Consider the following 21,872-nt stretch of genomic DNA (forward strand, 5'->3'; position numbering starts at 1 on the left):
ATTAGAAATGAAAGAAGTCCTCAATTTGCAGCTCACCCAGAAAAGAAGTCATTGGGAACTGTGTCTACCATTGTGTACCTCCTATGATACCTCCCACATCTATGTCAAAGTCTTGTTTCATTTTTCTCTCTCAGAGGAGAAATCTAGCATGAAGTGACCCAGCAAGCTAAGGAAGCACTGTTGGTCTGGGCAGACAGGGATTATCCTACCACAGGCCCTTGTCATTCAGGCAGATATTCCTAACACTTCCAAACTTTCTGTCCTTTCCCTCTTCAAATCCTACCATGTCAAACAATGCTTGGCATATAATGATAGTTTTTAGTTATTAAACACATGGATAAATGGGATCTAGGCATGGAGTTAAGAATGCTATCTGCATTGGCTTATACTATATATAGCTCATATGAGCTGAAGTCCTATTTCAAGATGTAGTTCAAGCAGATGAGAATTACATCAAGTCTGTACCTTCATCATCTTGCCAACACTACTAATAACCAGGGTTTACTTAGGTACAAAAACTATTGGCTTTCTAATGTCTGATTCTTCTCACTCAGCTGTCTCAAGGTCCTTTTATATTATAATACTGTATCACAATGCCCTTCTTTTTGAAGACTAATATTCCACTCTCTATATCCATCACATTCTTTTTTTATCCCTTTGTCTCTCAGTGGACATTAGGCTGTATCCACCTTTTAACTCTTGTGAATAATGCTATGAAAACAGTTCATAAGTGAATAAACGTCTGCTTCTCCTTAGTCCTCCCTCCCCAACCCTATGATGCTGGTGGGGCAGCAACTGCAGGTGTCATCAGCTAGCCTTATCTTTTAATTCTTGTCATTAAACTAGCTTCCTTTAAAGCTTGCTTCCTAATCCTTTCTAATGACATCTCAGTTGTCTTCTTTTTAAGTGAACTCTGTTGGTACTTCCTCTAGGCTCTGCCCCAGTTACTTGGCAACAGCCAGGTATGCCTGACTCACTATAAACGGGTCTCCTTGTCCCCTCCTCACTCTCTTGTTCTTACCCCCTTACTTTCTGTTCCTTCTTTCCCCATTCCCCACCCCCGCTCTCCATGTGATCATGGCCAGGCTCTACTCCACTCCTCTACTCTCTTTCTTTCTCTCTCTTTCTGCCTTTCTCTGTCTCTACTCCCCCTTCAACTCCCCTCTCTATGCCCTAAATGAACTCTATTTTATACTATACCTTCGTCTTGAGGCTGGTACCTCAGGGGGAAGGGATGCCTCAGCATGGGCCAGCAGAGGCACCCCCTTCTCCCACACCATACTGCGCAGCCACTAAACATATCCCTGGCTTCCTTTTCTTTTTATAAAGCACAACAAACTCAACAAGTTAATTTTTAAATTTATTCTACTTGTCAAAGGGGGAAGAAAGCTATTGAGCCCTTTCTTGCCTTCTCTGTTGAAAAAGCTCTAGTTCCTTCATCCGGAAAAAGGCAGCTCCATCAGGGAAAAGTTGCAGGACTACAGGCAACTAGAAGCAAAGGCCAAACACTAAAGTACACGCTCATTCTGGAGGTGTGTTCTGAATGCTGTTAGGGTTACCATTTCTTTCTTGAAAGGCAACATTAAATGCCATTCAATGGGTTGCTCAACTTAAGAGTCAGGATACATCTACAAAATCCACTTCTGATCTTCTATGAAACTACAAGGCCCAACTGTACTTCATCAGTAAAGTTCCATATTTTCCCAGAACTCTTCAAGATCATAGTCATGTTCAGCCTAACTTCCTAGGGGGCAGCAGACCAAGGCTCACAGAGCTAAACAAGGCTTTTGGGGGCTGCTGTATGCACTTGGCTCTGTCTTTAAGGAACTTTAGAGCACTGAAGCAGCTTGAAAGGAGGAAAAAGAGGCCTTGACACCTAAGCCTTCTGTAGGTTACAAAGCAATAAAAAACAATCAAAACCCATAAAACTAAAATTGGTTATATAGATTCTATGCTGGCTAGTTTTATGTGAATTTGACATAAGCTGGAGTCAGCAGACAGGAGGGAGCCTCAACTGAGAAGGTGCCTCTAATAAGAGTAGGCTATAGGCAATTTTTTTACACTCCATATTCCATTCCCTGCCCCTCCCTATCTACCCTCTGACTGCTACACATTCCACACTTCCTCCCCAACCGCTTGTCTCCACCTGGATGTCCCTACCCCACCTGACCTCTAAACTCCCTAGGGCCTCCAGTCTCTTGAGGGTTAAGTGCATCATCTCTGAATGAACACAGACCAGGAAGTCCTCTGCTGTATGTGTGTTGGGGGCCTCGTATCAGCTGGTGCATGCTGTCTGTTTGATGGTCCAGTATTTGAGAGATCTTGGGGATCCAGATTAATTGAAATTGCTGGTCCTCCTACAGGATCACCCCTCTCCTCAGCTTCTATCAGCCTTCCCTAATTCAACAACAGGGGTCAGCTGTTTCTGTCCATTGGTTGGGTGCAAATATCTGCATACCCTGCTTCTTGTTGGGTCTTTTGGAGGGCAGTCATGATAGGTCCCTTTTTGTGAGCGCCCCATAGCATCAGTAATAGTGTCAGGCCTTGGGACCTGCCCTTGAGCTGGATCCCACTTTGAGCCTGTCACTGGACATTCTTTTCCTCAGGCTCCTCTCCATTTCCATCCCTGTAATTCTTTCAGACAGGAACAATTATGGGTCTGAGTTGTAACTGTAGGATGGCAACCCCATCCCTTACTTGATGTCCTGTCTTCCTGCTGGAGGTAGATTCTGTAAGTTCCCTCTCCCTACTGTCAGACATTTCATCTAAGATCCTTTTTTTTTTTTTTTTTTTTAAAGATTTATTTATTTATTTTATGTAAGTACACTGTAGCTGTCTTCAGACACTCCAGAAGAGGGCGTCAGATCTTGTTACGGATGGTTGTGAGCCACCATGTGGTTGCTGGGCTTTGAACTCCTGACCTTTGGAAGAGCAGTCGGGTGATCTTACCCACTGAGCCATCTCACCAGCCCCTCATCTAACTAAGATCCTTTTCTTTGAGTCCTGAGAGTCTCTCACCTCTCAGGTCTCTGGTGCATTCTGGAGGGTCCTCCCAACCACCTAGTTCCCCAGGTTGCCTGTTTCCATTCTTTCTGCTGGCCCTCTGGGTTTCAGTCCTTTTCCCTCACCCAATACCAGATCAGGTTCCCATCTCCTCCCTACTCCCCTCCCCCATCTACTTTCCTTCTCAGGTCCCTCCCCCCTCCCTCCCCAAATTGATGTGGGAAGGCCCAGCCTATTGTGGGTGGTGCTGTCCCTGGTGGTCCTGGGTGCAAGCCATGATGAGCAAGCCAGTAGTAAGCAGCACCCCTCCATGGTCTCTGTATTAACTCCTGTTTCCAGGTTCCTGCCCTGTTTGAGTTCCTGTCCAGACTTCCTTCAGTGGTGGACTATGATGTGGAAGTGTGAGCCAAGTAAACCCTTTCCTCTCCAAGTTGCATTTGGTCATGGGGTTTCATCCCAGCAACTGTAATCCTCACTAAAAAGGTACAAAATCTAAGACTTCAACAACTGTTTATTTAAATCACCTTCAAATCAGAAATGAATCATACATTTCTTCCTATTCCAATTCCATCCACTGTCCTACATGTACACATATGGGCACATGCACAAACACATACAGACACTCATTCAACACAACTCTTGGGACAGATACACACATAAATACCCATATACATACTCACTCAGTAAGACTCTTGGGTAAGTGTCTGGATGAGTTAACTTGCTCAACAAAGTAAGATGCGTTTATTTCCTTTCAATGAGATTGAAGGTGCCTAAATCACAAGTTTCTACTGGGCATGGTGGCCCCAACTGTAAACCCGAAAACTTGGAAAGCACAGGCAATAGGATCACAATTTTGAGGTTAGCCAAGGCTATACAATGATACCCTGTCTCAAAAAAAAGTAGTTCTTAAGATTTTTTTTGAATTCTATGTTTTAAATTTTTATGTGAGGGGCTGAGGAGATGGCTCAGTGGGTAAGAGCACTGGCTGCTCTAACAGAGGACCTTGGTTTGGTTCCCAGCACTCACATGACATGTATGCTACATTGTGTGTAATGAAAATCTAGTTCCAGGGGATCTACTCTAGCGTCTGGATTCTTCGTTATCAGGCATGTATGTGGTCAGCATGCAGACATTCTCAAATACACAAAACATAAATAAACCATTTAAAAAATTTGATATTGCATGTCTGCCTTACAAATCTGGCCAAGTTTATCTGCCTTTAAGAAAATGACCGTCTTATTGGAATGTATTGGTTTGTTATTGTTTCTATGACAACCTTTAACAAAAAATATCATCTGACTTTAAAATACTACTTAACTCCCATAAAACCCAGAAAAAATTCCATTAAATGGCCCTCTCCCATCCCCCTCTCTCCTTTGGAGCCAGCTAGCTAGCCACAATCCTTGCTCAGCCTTGGGCTCACTATAGGCACCACTCCCTCTTCCAATTACTTCTGGGTGAACAGTCAAGAGGCTCTTTGCAACAGCTCTTCTGCAGCTTTTATCTGAGTCTCAAAAGTCATTAAGGACCTTAGGACTCAGGGAGGCTAAGACCCACACTTGTGCAATCTCACCCAGGTCAGGACTTAAGAGTCTTCTATACCAAGTGACTTCCAAAGCACTAGCTCCATCATTTTCAGTCACAACTGATAGGTTCCTCTCTGATCTTGGTACCTGTTGACTAAGAAATAAAACAAAAGAAAAACATCCAGGCTCCATGTTCTAGAGCTAGGATCTTTACCTCCTACTGTCTGCTGTAGTCTATTTGGGCTGCTGCAACAAAATGCCATGGAACAAGGTGGATTATAAATAGAAAATAATTTCTCCCATCTCTGGAACCTTCAAGATTGCCTTGCTGGTAGATATTGTTCGCCGAGGGCCTATTTTCTCAGTCAGTCATCATCTCATTGAGGCCTCATGTGGTGGAAGAGTCATAAGAAGAATGTTTGGGGCCTCTTTTTAAAATGCACCAATACTGCTCACTAGGCTTCTTTCTCCATGGTCTGATGGCTTTCCAAAAGCTACACTTCCTCATCCTACCTGGGGTTAGGATTTCAATGTATAGGTTTGGGGGACACAAACATTCAGAGCACTGTACCAGATGTCCAAGCAGATATCTCCATGTTACTCCCACATCATGTGCCCTGCTCTGCTCTTCCACTATGTGCTGTATTAGTCGGCTTTATCATCTCTGACCAAAACAGCTTGAGAACATGGATTACCTACTTGTCTAGTTGCTGTGACAGAGTTCCTGACAAAGGCACTGAAGGAAGGGACTTGCTGTGGCTCACAATTCAGGGCACAACTCACCACGTCACACACTCACTTTTCACTCTTGAATGTGTCCCTTGATAAGTAGAACTCAAGATTTTGAAGTAGTTCAATTGGTCTTATCACCTTGTGTCTATCTTTTCAGTATCATAGATAAAACATTACCTAATCTAATGCAATACAGATTTTGCCCCCAGTGTGGTCTTCAAAGTGTTTTATAGTTTTAATTTTTTTTTACAAGGGACATATTTATTATAGAGACACAACATTTTACACAAAGTATTCTCTAACATTCTAAAATACATATACATACTATATATAAGTTTATATTATCAATATAAAATACACCATTAACATTTCTAAAGATGACAGTACAAAAACAATAAATAACACAAGTCTAAAACATCTACTAACATTAATTAAGTGCTGGTGAATAGGATGATAGGAGGAGGAGGCTGTAGCAGATCAAAACACCAACTCCTGGCTTCCTATTACAGACCTGCGTTAGTTTAGGGGAGCTCGCTCAGTATTCTCCACAGACTTTTCAATTTCCCCAAACTCTGAAAAGTGCCTGATGTCATCAACTCTCAAAAACAGAGTGAAGAACGACAATTGACATTATGGCATTGTTTTCCCACCACGTGTACACGCTCACTTTAACTGCATTCAGTGAGATTAAAAATGTCAATTATAGAATTAAGTTTAAATTCAACTGGCCCTTGTAGGGAGTACCCCAGAAGAATACATCTCTTCTCATATTCATATTTTGTGGTATATATTTCACTGCCTTTTCCTTTCAAAAAGTAAAATTGTGTTGATCAAAACCATTAATGAGGGGGAAAATCCAACATCAATTCTAGCATTAAGCACAAATGTCAAAAACAGTCAAGGAACCTGCTGTGGACCCCAAGAGTACTGTGCCCTAACAGAGACAAGACCACAAACTTGACAACTTTTCTTGTGTCTATACTCCCAGTGGACAATGGCCCAATGGCCACAGAGCTTTTCTTTTTACAATGTTCAAGGAATCTGCTGTACTCTTCGAAATGTGAGAGACTAAGTCTAATCGATTTTACCCATGGGCAAGATTTTCAGACTTTAGCAGACATATGCAATTTGCAAAAAATTCGGCGAGAGTTGTAGTTAGGCCAGGACACTTTCGTGGGGTGTGTTCTTATCACATAAGCAAAGCATCTGATAAGTGGCTGAGAGGAGGAAGGAGGGGACAAATGCCACTACCATTGGCTAGCATACCAGTCAATCAGGCTTCCTGTCTTAAGTCACATGGGGCCTCTCACAACCATGTGCTCCCACTTTTTTACTTACAAATGTAACAGACTACCCAGAGTTCCTTCTGTTACTTCTTACTGGTCTGGAGATCTAGGATTCAAAGCGGTACAGCATGAGCCGTTCACTCTACAGCGAATCCCAGGAAAGTCACTGCAAGAGTCCGACCTGCGAGTGCGACTGGAGGTGGGGACAGGACAGTCCTGAGAGCGGGAGTGTTGTTGGAGGAATAGACTTAAAAAAAGCAGATATGCATTTCAACAAGATTCTAATGTTTCCTCTAGAATGGAAGTCATAGAATCAATAGGTCTTGCAGAGTTCACAGGTCAGGATGCAGGGTCTGGTCCAGAACATAGTTGGTCTCTGATGTCCTCGTCATGAATGCTTAAGAGATCAAGTACAACTCAACAGAACCCATTCAACCAACAAGTCATTATTGACTTTGCCATCACAGAATCAAAGGAACTATACGGCTCCTGAAAAACACCTTTCAGAATGACAGGACCTCTGTGTTACCGATATCCAGAGCTACGAAGCCGACTCAATAAACAGCAATGCTCCTTGGTTAGAACAGTCTCTCCTCTTGATACCGAATATCCTCAGAGGCGCAGGGTGCCAGGGCAGGGGAGGAGGGCAGTCCTGAAGCTCAGCCTCTGGGCTTTCCCAAGGGAGCAAGTGGTGAGCATCAGGGTCGTATTTAGAAGGGAACTTGGTTACAGTCTTCAGAACACCAGTCCTTGAGCAGTTGTTACTTCTTGGGCTTTTCTAGAATGTTCAAGAATTTTCCCCTTGTCATCTCTCTGGACTCGTCCAACCCCAGCTGGTAGGCCAGGTTCTGTAGGCCTCGTACTTTCTCCATCAGATTAGCTGTGGTGAGACTCCCCAGTTCTTTCAACATATCGATGTCATCACGCTCTATCTCAGCCGTCCATTTTGGTGGAGAGCTTGTGATGGGACTTTTGAAAGAAGCTGCAAATTCAGCAACACCTGGTAACTGTTCTGGCCAAAGAACTGGTGAGGCACTGTCAAGTTTCTCAAAACTTAGCAAAGATGCTTCCAAATCCGTCCCATCTGTGGGAGACGCCATCTTCCAGCCCATGTCACGTCAGTTTTAATTTTTTAATTTGGTCTTTGATCCACACTGCATTTATTTTTTCTGCATGGTGTAAGGGTCTAGCTTTATCTATCTGCACAGGGACATCTAGTTTTCCCAGCACCATTTGTTAAAAGGACTGTCCTTTTTCCACTAAAAAGAATGATCAAAGATCAACTATGTGTGTATCCAGTTAATTTCTGAGCTCTCTATTTTATTCCATTGATCTATGTTTTCATTAACAATTTTAATATTGAATTTATATTGAAATATTTTAAATAAATTAAATAATGCTTTGTTTTGTTTTTCAGTTGGACTGCTAGAACACTTAAAACCACACATCTAGTTTCTACTCTGTTTGTACTGGGCAGCACTACCCTAGATGCTGTGAATGGAGCCACAGGCAGTGTGGGAAACAGTGGGAAACAGGCAGTGGAAGCACTGTGGGATGAACTGATTCTGAGTTCTCTTCCCCCTTTGCTTGCCTACTATTACAGAACACAGGGAGAGGGAAACACCACGGCTAGGGAGGCTTGTGAGTAGAACACACTCAGGTGTCAGAACCTGACTGTTTCAACACAGCAGCCATTAGCTGCAGGTGTTCATGTGCCTACCAGACACTCACAATGTAGCCAATGTGAACATTCAGAGTTCTCTAAGTGTAAAATACTGCAAAGACATAGCACAAAGGATAAAAGAACTAAAAAGTTAAATCAATTACATATTTAAACAATTAATATATCTGGTCAAATAAAATATATAAATTACTGTTGCATATACATGCAAGTACATATTATATATGTACATATTTGTAAAAGAAAAGCTGCATGGGAGAACATGGGGATAATCCTGTAGGAGTCAGAACACCACTTTTAGACTTAGCTCTGCCTTTCCATCAGGGGTCCTAGGGTTTCAATTTAGATTTTCAGGTTTATGCAACAAGCATTGTTAGTTACTGAGACATCTCTCTGACCCATTAAATATATCATTAATATTAACTTATTTAAGCTTCTTTCTCTTTTTCTTTCCTTGTTCTAGCTATTTTCTTTCTTTCCCTCCCTCCCTCCTTCCTCCCTTCCTCCCTTCCTCCCTTCCTTCCTTCCTTCCTTCCTTCCTTCCTTCCTTCCTTCCTTCCTTCCTTCCTTTCTTCTCTTCCCTTTCTTCTCTTCCCTTTCTCCTCTTCCTTCTTTGAGACAGAATCTTACTATGCATCCCAGGAACTTACAACCTCCCTGCTTCAATGCTAGATTACAGGTATGTGCCACTATGCCAAGGTCTATTTTGCTTGAGTTTTCCCCCCAAGACATATAGCCTAAGGAGGCCTTGTATTCACTATATAGTCAAATATGTCTTTAGCCTCCCAATGTTCCTGCCTCCATCTTCAGAGGACTGGAATGACAGATGTGTGGCTACATGACTCTGGCTCTGCTTTACTTTGTTTTTCAGTGCTGGGAATTGAACCCAGGGCTTCATCACATGCTAAGAAAGTACACTACCACTGAGCTCCAGAGTTATAAGTATCCTCCACCAAAACAATGCATTTTCTATATTTAATGATCACATAGACCCCATGGTCTACAGTAGGGCTCACTTGCATACTTTATGAAATTTGGGAAATTTGACTGTTTTCACTATTACAGTATCTTGCTGTGTTCTACCTATTTATCCTTTCTTCCCACTGCAAACCACTGATCTTTTTTCTACTTCTGCAAATCTGTCTTTTCTAAGATCTATCATAGAATTACAGAACATGTGGCTTCTATGACTTACTATTATGCAGTAAATTTCCATGCATGCCTGCCATACTTAAGTCCATGTTCCTGAAAGTACTAGCCTCTCTGCCCTCTCCTTCTCCTCCTCCTTCTTAACCTCCTCAATCTCTAGCAGTGTTGAGCACACAGTATACACTCATAGATGCTGAGTCTACAATGACAAAAATACAGGAATGTATTAGCTTCTCATAAAAGTCACAACCAGACAGAAAAGGATCTCACACAAATAGGTTAGGCTGAAATCGTCTATTAATCAACAGCTAGACTCACTCACAAACTGCAATTAACATTTTAAACCAATCAACACTTTAATCAAAAGTATTTCAAATGTGTCACAATGAAGAGTTATAGAAAATAGCCTCTAATGGTCAGAAGACGGGACTGGCTTGGAAACATGGGGACTAGCCACAGAAACAGGATGGCTAAAACCACATTCCATATCCATTAAATACTGATGGCCAGACAGACCTTACCAGAATAGAGGCACTGAAATGAGCCTTTGATGTAGTTTCCACAGAAAGCCACCAACATGATTAAAGGACTAGAAAACGAGATTTATGGGCTATGGTCAGAGGAACAGAGACAACATTGCCTAGACAAGAGAAAAGGCTAAAGAGTGACTTAATAACCATTTTCAATCATTGTTATTACACAGACAACAGTAACCAGATGGTCTCCATTTCCACCAAAGACAGAATATTGAAAAGTACTTAAGCTGCAGCATAAAAAAAAACTGTCTAGGTTAACAAAGAACCTGACAGTTAAGAACTAGAATACAGTGAAACAGACCCAGGGAGTGTGGGGTGTAGCATTTCTGAACCCCTTTATTAGACTGGAAAGCAGCAAAAGAAAAGGGCGTGTTCAGGCAGTCCTTTGTTGAAAGCCAATTCTCAACTGGCTACTCCTCAAAACTTCTAACAACTAACCATAAGAAACAAAAAAGAAGGTATGAACATTGAAGTGCAGCACCCTCTGGTGTACATAACTGTCCTTCATTCAAGGAACATTCTTGAACTCGTGCTTCTCAATATCTGAGATCCAAATCATAATAAAACTTAGACAAATGTACAAAGTTAATATAGGATTCATTTATCACTGTATCTTCTATTATCAAGCATATATCATGCACTCCCTTTGGAGTAACAAACATGTAAGGAAAAAAAATCCTTATAATTCACAAACACTACTAAACGTGTTTACTAGTAAAGGCATAAAGGCAACTTCAACTCCCATACTTAGTAAACACAGGTATCACCCAATAACCTTTTGAATGCTGAGTTCAGACTTTGGTACAGACTTTGGTACAGCAGCTGCACCAAAATTGGCATATGAGCATTTCATGTTGAGGCATGATAATACCATCTGCCAAATAATACGAATTTGACTGATTTTTTGAAGTATATCTATCATGTACAAAAGCAAGGAAACAACATGTCCCTGTTCAATTATAGTATAATGCTTCACACAGCCCTTCCTTACTACTACCACAATCCTAGAAACATATGATCAGGATATATATGTTGTGATATCCCATAATATGGTACTAATTTCTGTCTTAGTTAGGGTTTTTATTGTTGTGATAAAAAAAAAAACCATGACCAAAATCAATTTGGGAATGAAAGGGTTTATGTCATTTTACACTTCCAGGTAACAAACCATCACTGAGGGAAGTCAAGGCAGGAATTCAAACAAGGCAGGAACTGAAGCAGAGGCCATGGAGGAGTGCTACTTACTGGCTTGTTTCCTTAGCATGCTTTCTTCTACTTCTTTTTTTTTTTTAATACTTATTTATGTTATGTATATGAGTACATTATAGCTGTCTTCAGACACAACAGAAGAGGGCATCAGATCCTATTACAGATGGTTGTGAGTCACCATGTGGATGTTGGGAATTGAACTCAGGACCTCTGGAATAGCAGTCAGTGTTCCTAGCAACTGAGCCATCTCTCCAGCCCCTAGCATGCTTTCTTATGTCATCCAGGACCTGCCCAAGGGTGGTACTACCCACAGTGTGCTGGACCCTCTTATATCAATCACTAAGAAAATGCTTGACAGACTTGTCTTATGGAAGCATTTTCTTAACCCAGAGTTCCTCTTCCCAAATGACTCTAATATCTGTCAAACTAACATAAATCTATGCAACCCACTACTGCCTACATCCCAAAATTTAACAAGCTGAGTTTACTCTTCATAAGTTATATCTTTTTTTTGCCTCTATCTTTTTTATTTTTGCTTTTATCTTTTTTTTTTTTAAATACAAAAGGCATTCAGCCAGAAACCTTCTGCCAGCTGGATGAAGGTTTACATGCCTGTAAAGCTAGCAACTGGGAAGCTGAGGCTAAAGAATTATTCATTCAAGGTTCCTCTGGGCTACGTAAATAGACTCTTTCTCAAAATAAATGAGATTTTTAAAAATCCTTTATTTTAAAAAAAGATTTATTTATTTTTATTTTGAATGTTTGAGTGTTTTGTGTGCATACATTTATGTGTATCACATGCATGCCTGCTATCCACGGAGGCCAGAAGAGGGTGTCAGATCCCTAGAACTGGAGTTCCAGACTGTAAGGAGCCATGTGGGGGCTGGAAACTGAACCCAGATCTTCTGGAAGAGCAGCAGGAACTACTCTTTACTAAGCCATCTCCCCACTCCCTAAAAAGAATCTTTTATACTCCTCTCCATATCTTTAGTCATCTTGGTAGCAGATGGCAAGCAAGTTCATTTTCATGATATACATACTTCTTGCATGTGATTCACCTTGCCAAGAAGATGATGTATTCTAAATGAGTCTCACAGTTTAGCTGAGAGGGACAGACAGATACAGGTTAAAAACTGAAGCTCAGAGTTCTATGGGCTCACTTAAAAGGAAAAGGCATCTGGGTGGTGTTGGCACACACCTTTAATCCCAGCACTTGGGAGGCAGAGGCAGGTGGATTTCTGAGTTCTAGGCCAGCCTGGTCTACAGAGTGAGTTCCAGGACAGCCAGGGTTACACAGAGAAATCTTGTCTCAAGAAAAAAAAAAGGGGGAGAGTCTGGGGCAAGAGAGATGGCTCACTGGGTAAGAACACTGGGAACATTAGAAAACAGTTAGCAAATGTCCCTCAGGACACCAGGCAGAGCTCACATCCTGTGAGAACAGGCAGGATACAATGAATGAGAAGTTGTATAGACAGGAAAGGGAAATATGCTTCATTCTAGATGTAAAAGGCCCAAGGCTTAAAAAGGGCTCAGTCACCTCTTAGAGCATGAAACCATGCAACACACTTCCCCATACCCTGCCATGTCTTTGAGGAGTAATAAGAGAAAGGCCTGGAGCATACAAAGCTGCTACTAGGACAGCATACACCTAACGGTCAAACAACACAAAGACCATGCTCTAGTTCCACAGCAGTGAGCCAGTTGGGGATGGAGAATGGCTGCAAGCACAGAGTGCAGTTGGGAAAATTGACAGCAATTTCTCTGACTCCCTTCTTAGTTCCCTTGCCTGGCACAACCAACAGCCTGCCAGACCCACCCCTACTTCTGCTGCACTGTACACTGCCTCAAACTCTCAAGCACAGTGTTCCTCCTCAACAAGATTTGTCTGAGCAAAATCTGTAATGTTTTATCACTCTGCCTCTATCACATTACACTATGTAATACAAGCAAAACTGGTGGCCAAGTTAAGCCATCAGCTGGTACATGTGATTAGGATTTCAAGAACAAAACCCTAGACCTATAAACCAAATACCACCCTCTGCCTAAATGACCTGTTAGCCTTTAACCCCTGCCCTCTACTTTATATTGATAAGCTGTCTCCTAGCCTCAAGATAGGAGAAGGGGTAGCTATTACTCTTCTCAGTTTGGAGTTACCAATTTCAGACTGAAGAACACCAAGCAAAAGGGTTTAGCTGGGGAAATGGCTTGTTGAGCACTCGGGAGGATGTACAGCCTCCTGAGAGAAAAGAGAAACCCGACCGAGTACTGTAAAAGTAGGTCACTGCTTCAATAGCTGGCAGCATGCCCCATCTTGTTTCTGACTCCAGTGTCACAAGAAAGGAACTGCCCAGTCTTAGAATAGGTGCTCCACCACCAGCTGGCCACCTCAGCCTGGCCTTCCAGCTGGCATTCTAGAAGCAGCACACAGGCCAGGGCACTGTGGGTCTCAGCAAGCCTTTGTCACTGCTGACATGAGAGAGAGATGGTGAGGTTTTTCTATTTTGTTTTGGACAAGCTGAGAGTTCAGACTGTCCTGTGAATATTTCCTCAAACTTATTAGCAGGGTTCACTGAGATCACTGCTGTATGTGCAGGCAGCCTTGGCTGCTAAAGCATCACAATTCTGGCTCTGTTGGGGAAAAAAAACTGTTTTTCCCAAAGTGGGGGGAAGATAAGAATTACTGATGGATAACCCCATTAAAACCCATTAAAAAATAGAGCTAAACAAAGAATTCTCAACTGAGAAATACAGAATGGCTGAGAAGCACCTGAAAAAATGTTCAACATCCTTAGTCATCAGGGAAATGCAAATCAAAACAACCCTGAGATTCCATCTCACACCAGTCAGAATGGCTAAGATCAAAAATTCAGGTGACAGCAGATGCTGGCGAGGATGTGGAGAAAGAGGAACACTCCTCCATCACTGGTGGGATTGTAAGCTTGTACAACCACTCTGGAAATCAGTTTGGCGGTTCCTCAGAAAATTGGACATAGTACTACCGGGGGATCCAGCAATACCTCTCCTGGGCATATACCCAGAAGATGTTCCAACTGGTTATAAGGACACATGCTCCACTATGTTCATAGCAGCCTTATTTATAGTAGCCAGAAGCTGGAAAGAACCCAGATGTCCCTCAACAAAGGAATGGATATAGATAGAAAATGTGGTACATTTACAAAAACAACGAATTTATGAAATTCTTAGGCAAATGGATGAATCTGGAGGGTATCATCCCGAGTGAGGTAACCCAATCATAAAAGAACTCACATGATATGCACTCACTGATAAGTGGATATTAGCCCACAAACTTAGAATACCCAAGATATAATTTGCAAAACACATGAAACTCAAGAAGGAAAACCAAAGCGTGGATACTTTGTTCCGCCTTAGAATGGGGAACAAAATAGCCATGGAAGGAGTTACAGAAACAAAGTTTGGAGCTGAGACTGAATGAAGGACCATCCAGAGACTGCCCCACACGGGGATCCATCCCATAATCAGCCACCAAACACAGACACTACTACATATGCCAGCAAGATTTTGCTGACAGGACCCTAATGTGAGGCTATGCAAGTGCCTGGCAAATACACAAGTAGATGCTCACAGTCATCTATTGGATGGAACACGGGGCCCCCCAATGGAGGAGCTAGAGAAAGTACCCAAGGAGCTGAGGGGGTCTGTAACCCTATGGGGGAACAATAATATAAACTAACCAGTACCCCCAGAGCTCATGTCTCTAGCAGAAAATGGCCTAGTTGGCCATCACTGGGAGTAGAGGCTCTTGGTCTTGCAAAGATTATATGCCCCAGTACAGGGGAATGCCAGGGCCAGGAAGCGGGAGTGGGTGGGTTGGGGAGCAGGATGTGAGGAGGATATAGGGGACTTTGGGGATAGCATTTGAAATGTAAATGAAGAAAATATCTAATAAAAAATTTGTAAAAAAAAAAAAAGAATTACTGATGGAGTATATTAAATACCAGTAGACTGTAAATAATGAATTTTTTGGTAGAAACTTACATAATGCTATTAACCTTTGTTCACTGTGAAAAACACATGACAAAAAAAAAAAACCTGTAACTTTGTTGGTTTACCTAAGTTTATATTTAATCAATCAAAGCAGCAATGTAAGTGAAGTCAAGTGTGCCTATAATCCCAACTCTTAGAAGACTGAAGCAGGAGGACTGCCACAAGTTTAAAGACTAAGAATGAAATCTTGTCTCATAATTAAAAAATAAAGGCAAGACTTGAAAAGCATCAAAAGGCAAGTCGTTATTTTGCAAAGTTTTGTTCACCCAAACTGACCATGCCTTGCAAGGTAGAGCCCTCAAGTTCCTAGGCTCCTTTTTATGGTCAGAGCCACTGATGTATTAAAAATGAAAAGTTATATATCTACCAAATACCATATGATTCCAAGTTGCAAGTAAGAAACACAATTTAAGATGGCTCACAATAAAGGAGGGTTAGGACATGTGAAACCAAGTTCATGCAGGGTGGCTTCAGTTTGACTTAGGTATTCTACTTTGTTAGTCTATCCTAAGAGTAGCTTCCCTAATCATGGGGAACAAACAACACTCCCAAGCTGACTTTGGGGGTAGGGCTGTTACAAGACTGAGGACTGCTTTTTGTTGCTGTTGTTGTTTTTATTTTGTTTGTTGTTTTTTTCCTCCCAAGCTCCTTACAAACTGTCTGGGTCATAGCCAGCCCTGAACTCTCCACTGGCACGATGGCCACTGGATTCATCCTGGGGTAACATGTGGAGTTACATGGCTTAGTTAAGTAATTGAGACCCAAGGTTAGAGCTCAGAAGGAAGTCCTTTTTGTATGAGAATGAAAACAAACATGATTTGCTGATGCAGAGAGGGAGGAGGAAGGAAGGAAGGAGGGACTTGGTGAAAAAGACAAGTACAGAGTTGTCCCTTTATCTGATATATAATTTGACCCTCAGAGTCCTAATATTAAGAGAATGTACTTTGAGTGGTACTGTTTCATTACTTAATAATCATAAATACTCATGCCTGTCCAGAGGCAATTCTCCTAGAGGACACTCAAGTAGAAGCATGCCTTGGAGCTCTGTGTAAGGAAACCAGGCAAAGGGACAGTGAAATGCATGCAAGGGCTATGCTCTCAAGAAGGCAAGGCACAGACAGTAAGGCATTATTAACTGGTGTTGTTTTTAGTAGCTGGCTCAGATGATGTGGTCAGATCCTTCCTTTCAAATGATCTTAGGAATGGTAAGACAAGGACTGACAAATCTTAGACTCCTTAAGAACAAGATTCCAAGCCGGGCGTGGTGGCGTACGCCTTTAATCCCAGCACTAGGGAGGCAGAGGCAGGCGGATTTCTGAGTTCGAGGCCAGCCTGGTCTACAAAGTGAGTTCCAGGACAGCCAGGGCTACACAGAGAAACCCTGTCTCAAAAAAACAAAAAAACAAAAAAACAAAAAAAAACAAAAACCAAAAAAACAAGATTTCAGAAAATGAGCTCAACATGACCTCTAAATTGTTTCAAACTATTATTTCAGACAATTCTCTCCATGTGTACTTGTATATGCGTGTGTGTGTGTGTGAGATATAGATATATTTTTTAATAAAAAAGATTGAGGGCTACTGGATATTCAGCTCAGGTAGTTACAGGAAGAATTCAAAGCTCACAGAGTGCCTGTCTTCAAACACTGCCATCACCATTCACTAACCAAAATCACTGTAAGCCCTCGCCAACTTCCTTACATTTGTTTTCTCACTTGCTTTGAGCTTTTCAATAATGCCATGAATTAAATATCCGCACAACTTACAAGTGACAATATAGTCAAAAACCATTTTCACTTATACTCTTAGGGAAAGGGCTATAACCTTCAAATTCTATCTAATATTTGTTGAGAATTTAAAAGTCAATTACATAGTGGGATAATAAATCTTCAAAAGCTAAGTAACTTGACTTAGGTCATACAAATAAGAAGCAACAGCTGGGAATCAAATTTCAGATTCCAATGCTTATATATTTAAATCACAGCACAGTACTTCTGGCTGGCAAGAAGAAAAACACAAAAATCCTATAAGAATGAATACTACAAGAAAACATGCTTCAGTGCAGAACTAAGTCCTGAGATAATAGTGTCTATTCTGAGGAGTCAGAGAAGCAAATGGGGGAGGAAGTGCTCCATGTACTTCTAGTAGCTATTCAATTCCTGTTGATGCCAATGCCTAAACGTTAGGCATATCAGTCTCTGACCTCTGACCCTTCTTTCGATACTGATAAAGTTGAAGATCAATATTTCATATGCCTTAAGGCCTTTGCTCTCTTTAATAAAGGAGTCAGTTCTTTCTTTGACAAGCAAAGACTTCCTCTATGTTCTGTAGGTATGACCACACCCAGTAGAATTGACTTTTAAATTCTCTGAACAAATATTAGATGGGATTTGAATGTTATAGCCCTTTCCCTAAGAGTGTATATGAAAAATAGATTTTGACTATGGAAGAAGATAATTTATCATAATAATTGTCTGAGGCCTAGAGTCAGAGGAAAGACAAAGAGATGCTGCTGTAAGGACTCTCTTACAAGAGCCTCAGATGTGGACTCTGACAAGATGAAGTGCACAGCCAGTGAGAACCCATGATGTGGGCTTGGTAGAAAAAAACCCAGCCTAACACCTACTAAGACAGGAGTAGATTCTAGAACTGGGCAGCTTGGCAAGGTCAAACACTCTTTTTTCTCTTTTGAGTAAAAGGAAGTATGAAAAGACATGCTGCAAGAAAGTTAAGAATCTGGCATTCTCCTTTCTATTCCGGAGATTTGAGTTGTCTTGAGTTAGGAGAAATTTCGATCTAGGATATGATTATGAGAGCAATCCACCCTTGTCTTCTCAAGCCAGCTCCTTTCCCCATATCTCACCCTTAGCCTGCTGTTGCCCAAGAACAGAAAAAAGAGATTGGAGATACACATTCTTGGGAGACAGAAAGGAAAGAGGAGGAGGAGGAAGGTGAAGATGAGAGAATTTTGAGGTACTGAATATATAGCGGAGTTCATGAATGGGACTATACTTCTCAGCAAAATGAAAAAAGGCAGAACTAGGATATAAAGGTTGAGCAAAGGAAAATGGAGGAGAAAGGAATATTTTCAAAATGATCACTGCATAGCAATGTGGGGAAGGCACATTACCTGTATCACCACAATATCATGTAATACTCAAACATGGAACAGGCATTAACATATTTTCATAGCAGAAGTACAAAGAAGCAAAGTTACAGATAAGGGAGCCCATGGAACGACCAGTGCCCCAGGCGTGGTTGGTGGATTTCTCCTTGCATTGTCATCTTAGGTCTAGTATACAATGAGCCTTTTATTCTATGTGAGTTGGGACTGCTTGCATACAGGTCTGTGTGCTCCAGTGAACTAACATCAGACTGCAATTGGGATTCCTTGTTTTCAGTGTCATCTTATGTACCAAGCCTAACAGCCATCAAGGAAGCAACTGACAAAGGACCACAGAGGCCTAGCTGTCTGGCTTTACAGCGTACTAACAAGCACACTCAGTTATATAACTGCCTCTCCTGCTATGCCATCATCTGCTAGAAGAAAGCAGGGCTCCCTTTCCGATCCTGAACTATACATAATCCAGACCTTGAACAGGAGACTGTGCTATAGCTACAGCTCTGCTACATTAAGTATTAAAATTTCCCCTAAAGACCCAGCATTTTTACCAGTAATGGTACACAATAATACAAGGTGAGTACTGAGATACTTAAGTTTAGATACTTTATTCAGATTTTCTATCTTCACAACATTCATTATCTCTTGCTCTACTAGAGAAACATGCAAAAGAATCTGAGAATTGGGATGCTAAGAAGACAGTTGGTATAAGTACAATCTTGATTGTAAACTGTGAGCACCCAGTCCCAAACGGCTGTGAATTTTACTCTGGTACTCAACAGAAAATGGTTAGCCAATCTTGAGAAGCCATGTTTGCCTTTAATATCTATTTCCTAGGAGCTAACCCTGGAATGCATGTTGTCATGACTGAAGGATAAATGAAATAAACAGAAAACTATTAATTTGTCTTGGGGATTGACTAAAGCTGAGCTCTGTAAAATAATCCCCCCTTTACATAGTTACCTGAAAAAAAATGTGTCTTTCTGAACCATCTTAGAGCATACACTTATCAAAAAGTGATTCCCTGCTAATATTCACATTAGTCCTAAATGGTTCTTTAGTTTCTGAAGGCCAAAGTTTGTTGTTCTCTTATAAACTGACATACATACACTGAACACTGAAACTTGCATGTTTTAGGGCTGGTGAGTTCGTTCATTGGGTAAGGGTACTTGGCACCAAGCCTGATGACCTGAGTGTAACAACTAAATGCCACATGGTAGAAGGAAAAAGCAAGCTCTGGAAAGTGGTCTGCTGACTTCCATACTCACTGTGGCACACATGGTCACATAAAAAAACAATTCTTATATAAGGTGAGATTTTAAGAGATAAAATCATGCCAATGTTCAGACTTTCACAATGTTACTTGTATTGGCATTAGTGCTAGTATCTAAGTATTAGTAGATGATTATTTATATGTGTAAACTAAGAATTATACAAGGCTGGACATCATGAAGCAAACCTGTAAGCATAACACTAGGAAAGTGAAAACAGAGGCAGGAGAATCACTGCAAGTTTGAGGCCAGTTCGGTCAATATAGGAAGTTCTAGGTCAATCAGGAACATAGCTATGTCTCAACTACATAAATAAATGCATGAAAAAGAATATGCATACATTTTGAGGCTTGTTCAACACTGGGTTGCTCAGCTGCATCAGGTCCTCTCCAAGAGTGGCCGTGTCATTATGTCTGAAGACAGATAAACTGGGTTCCAACTCTGACTCAGCTGCTTCCTCGTTCGTGATACTTAGGTTGGGGAAACCCTGAATCTTCCAACACTCAGCTCTCTCTGATACAATATCTGAGTGAGACAGCACTGGGTCTACTACACTGGACATGACAGTGTGTATGAGTCTTTGACAGCATGTTCAAAGTTCAGAAGACTTCTTGCCTCCTGCCTCCTTTCTCAACCAAGGTCATCCCTGAGCAATGTCCTCTTCTTGTTTGCTCTAGAGACTTCAGTGACCTACACTACCTGTACCTGTGCTTCTCATTTGGTCTTCTAAGTCACAACCTATCTGCCTTCCCAGGACACAGATCACTATCTCTACTGACTCCATGCAGAAACCACTTCAGCCTGGTATCATGGCCCTGCCTTTTTTACGCTCAAACATACTTTTTCTCACCCCAAGCCAATCTCTAGTTTCTGGAATATCTTCAGCCCACTGCCGACAGAAGACATTCTAGGCTATTTTATGCCATGACTGAGATGTACAGTACACAGTCTCTAGTCAGTTTGTTTCACTCCCTTCCCATTCTTAATGTTAGTTCCAAGTGTAATTCTACTAGTACCTTAAATCCCAGAGGATCTCATTAATCCAAAACTTTAAAGCCATATTTTCCCAGAACCTTTTTTTCTTTGTAAGAAGGAAAGCTTCTTGAGCACACTGTAGGGTAAGCTGAGCAGCAACAAGACACTGCCATCTGGCAAACTCCTAACAATCTTAAACAGCACTGATCAAAAAGCAAAAAACAAAAACAAAAAAGCCCTTATAATTGCCCTCATTTCTATCAATCACTTTGTCAAATACTGTGATTTGTGTGTTTTCTATTATTACAACTGCCCCACAATTGTGTAAAATGTTTCATGTTTTCTTCTAATTCACCGGCTGCCATTAGCGGCATCTTCTTTGGAGAGTGGGCCAGCACTCGCCTTCAATCAGTAAGTGTCTGTATGCAGAACAGAAGCTGCTCCCACCCTGCTTGGGCAGATCAGGTGAAGTGCACCTCTTCATGCTGAGGCACAGTGGCAGGGGACAATGGAACAGCAGAAGAGAATTCCACTATACCCCTGTTTAAATAGTTAAAATGTTCATGCCCCCCAGAGCACAGGAAGAAAACCGTTGTCATGTGTTCACAACTCACTTTAGAAAGTCAATTATATTTACCTAAAGTCAGTGGAGCTCAAAAGCATATTTCTCTTCCCAAAAGCTCATTCTTTTGTGAGTCCCTTGCTTTGTGGAATGAACATGGACAATCATCTTTGCAGGTCCTGCTGATGCCAGTTTATGGCTGTGTTTTTCTGCTCACTGAACTGGCTCATTCCTTCAAGAGAACAAACTGTTCTGCACTGAAGCAGGAATTGGCTGGGTTCTAACAAAAAGATTCCCCCCCCCCAGTGTTTTTTTGCAAAAGACCCAAGTCAATTTATAGCCAAGTAACAAAAGGTCAGAAAGGTTAGTTAAGCAATGAGTGTAATTCCTGTGTGTCACAGCCAATAAAGGAAATGGGTGGGAATAAATAGTATGCAATTTTAACCTGAAATCATTTGTGCAAAATTACTATTGTAAACTACATAAAACAGTCTCTGGCTTCCAATGTTAGGAATTATTCTGATTTTTCAAAGGCATATTCACTGTGGAAGAACTGAGGTGACCTCAAGTTGTTTGTTTGCAAGAAAAGAATGTCAAAAACTCATATATAAGAATATTTTTCAGTGCATAAATTTAAATACTCAGATAAAAATTAAATATCTTACAGTTAACTGATGGGTACAATTTACATAGTTGAATTTAAAATAAATTCTCTGTCAACAGGGATTTGGCATTGATCAAAAAGCTAAGAAAAGTCCCTACAAAACTACAGTTTATTTGTCTTAACTGTGCTAGA

General features: G+C 41.3%; 1 protein-coding gene and 1 pseudogene across 6 annotated transcripts in view; both read right to left on the minus strand.

Annotated features, from left to right (window-relative positions):
- Zhx3 (zinc fingers and homeoboxes 3) overlaps nt 1-21,872 on the minus strand; it is a 113,936-nt gene that overhangs the window by 28,445 nt on the left and 63,619 nt on the right. The gene's annotated exons all lie outside the window — the stretch shown is intronic.
- Nucleotides 5,553-7,863, minus strand: LOC110318352 (annotated as a pseudogene). Its single transcript, XR_002380362.2, has one exon. The product of XR_002380362.2 is annotated as a protein lin-52 homolog pseudogene (transcript).

Source organism: Mus pahari, chromosome 3 (genome assembly GCF_900095145.1).
Source record: "Mus pahari chromosome 3, PAHARI_EIJ_v1.1, whole genome shotgun sequence".
Classification (NCBI taxonomy): Eukaryota; Metazoa; Chordata; class Mammalia; order Rodentia; family Muridae; genus Mus; species Mus pahari.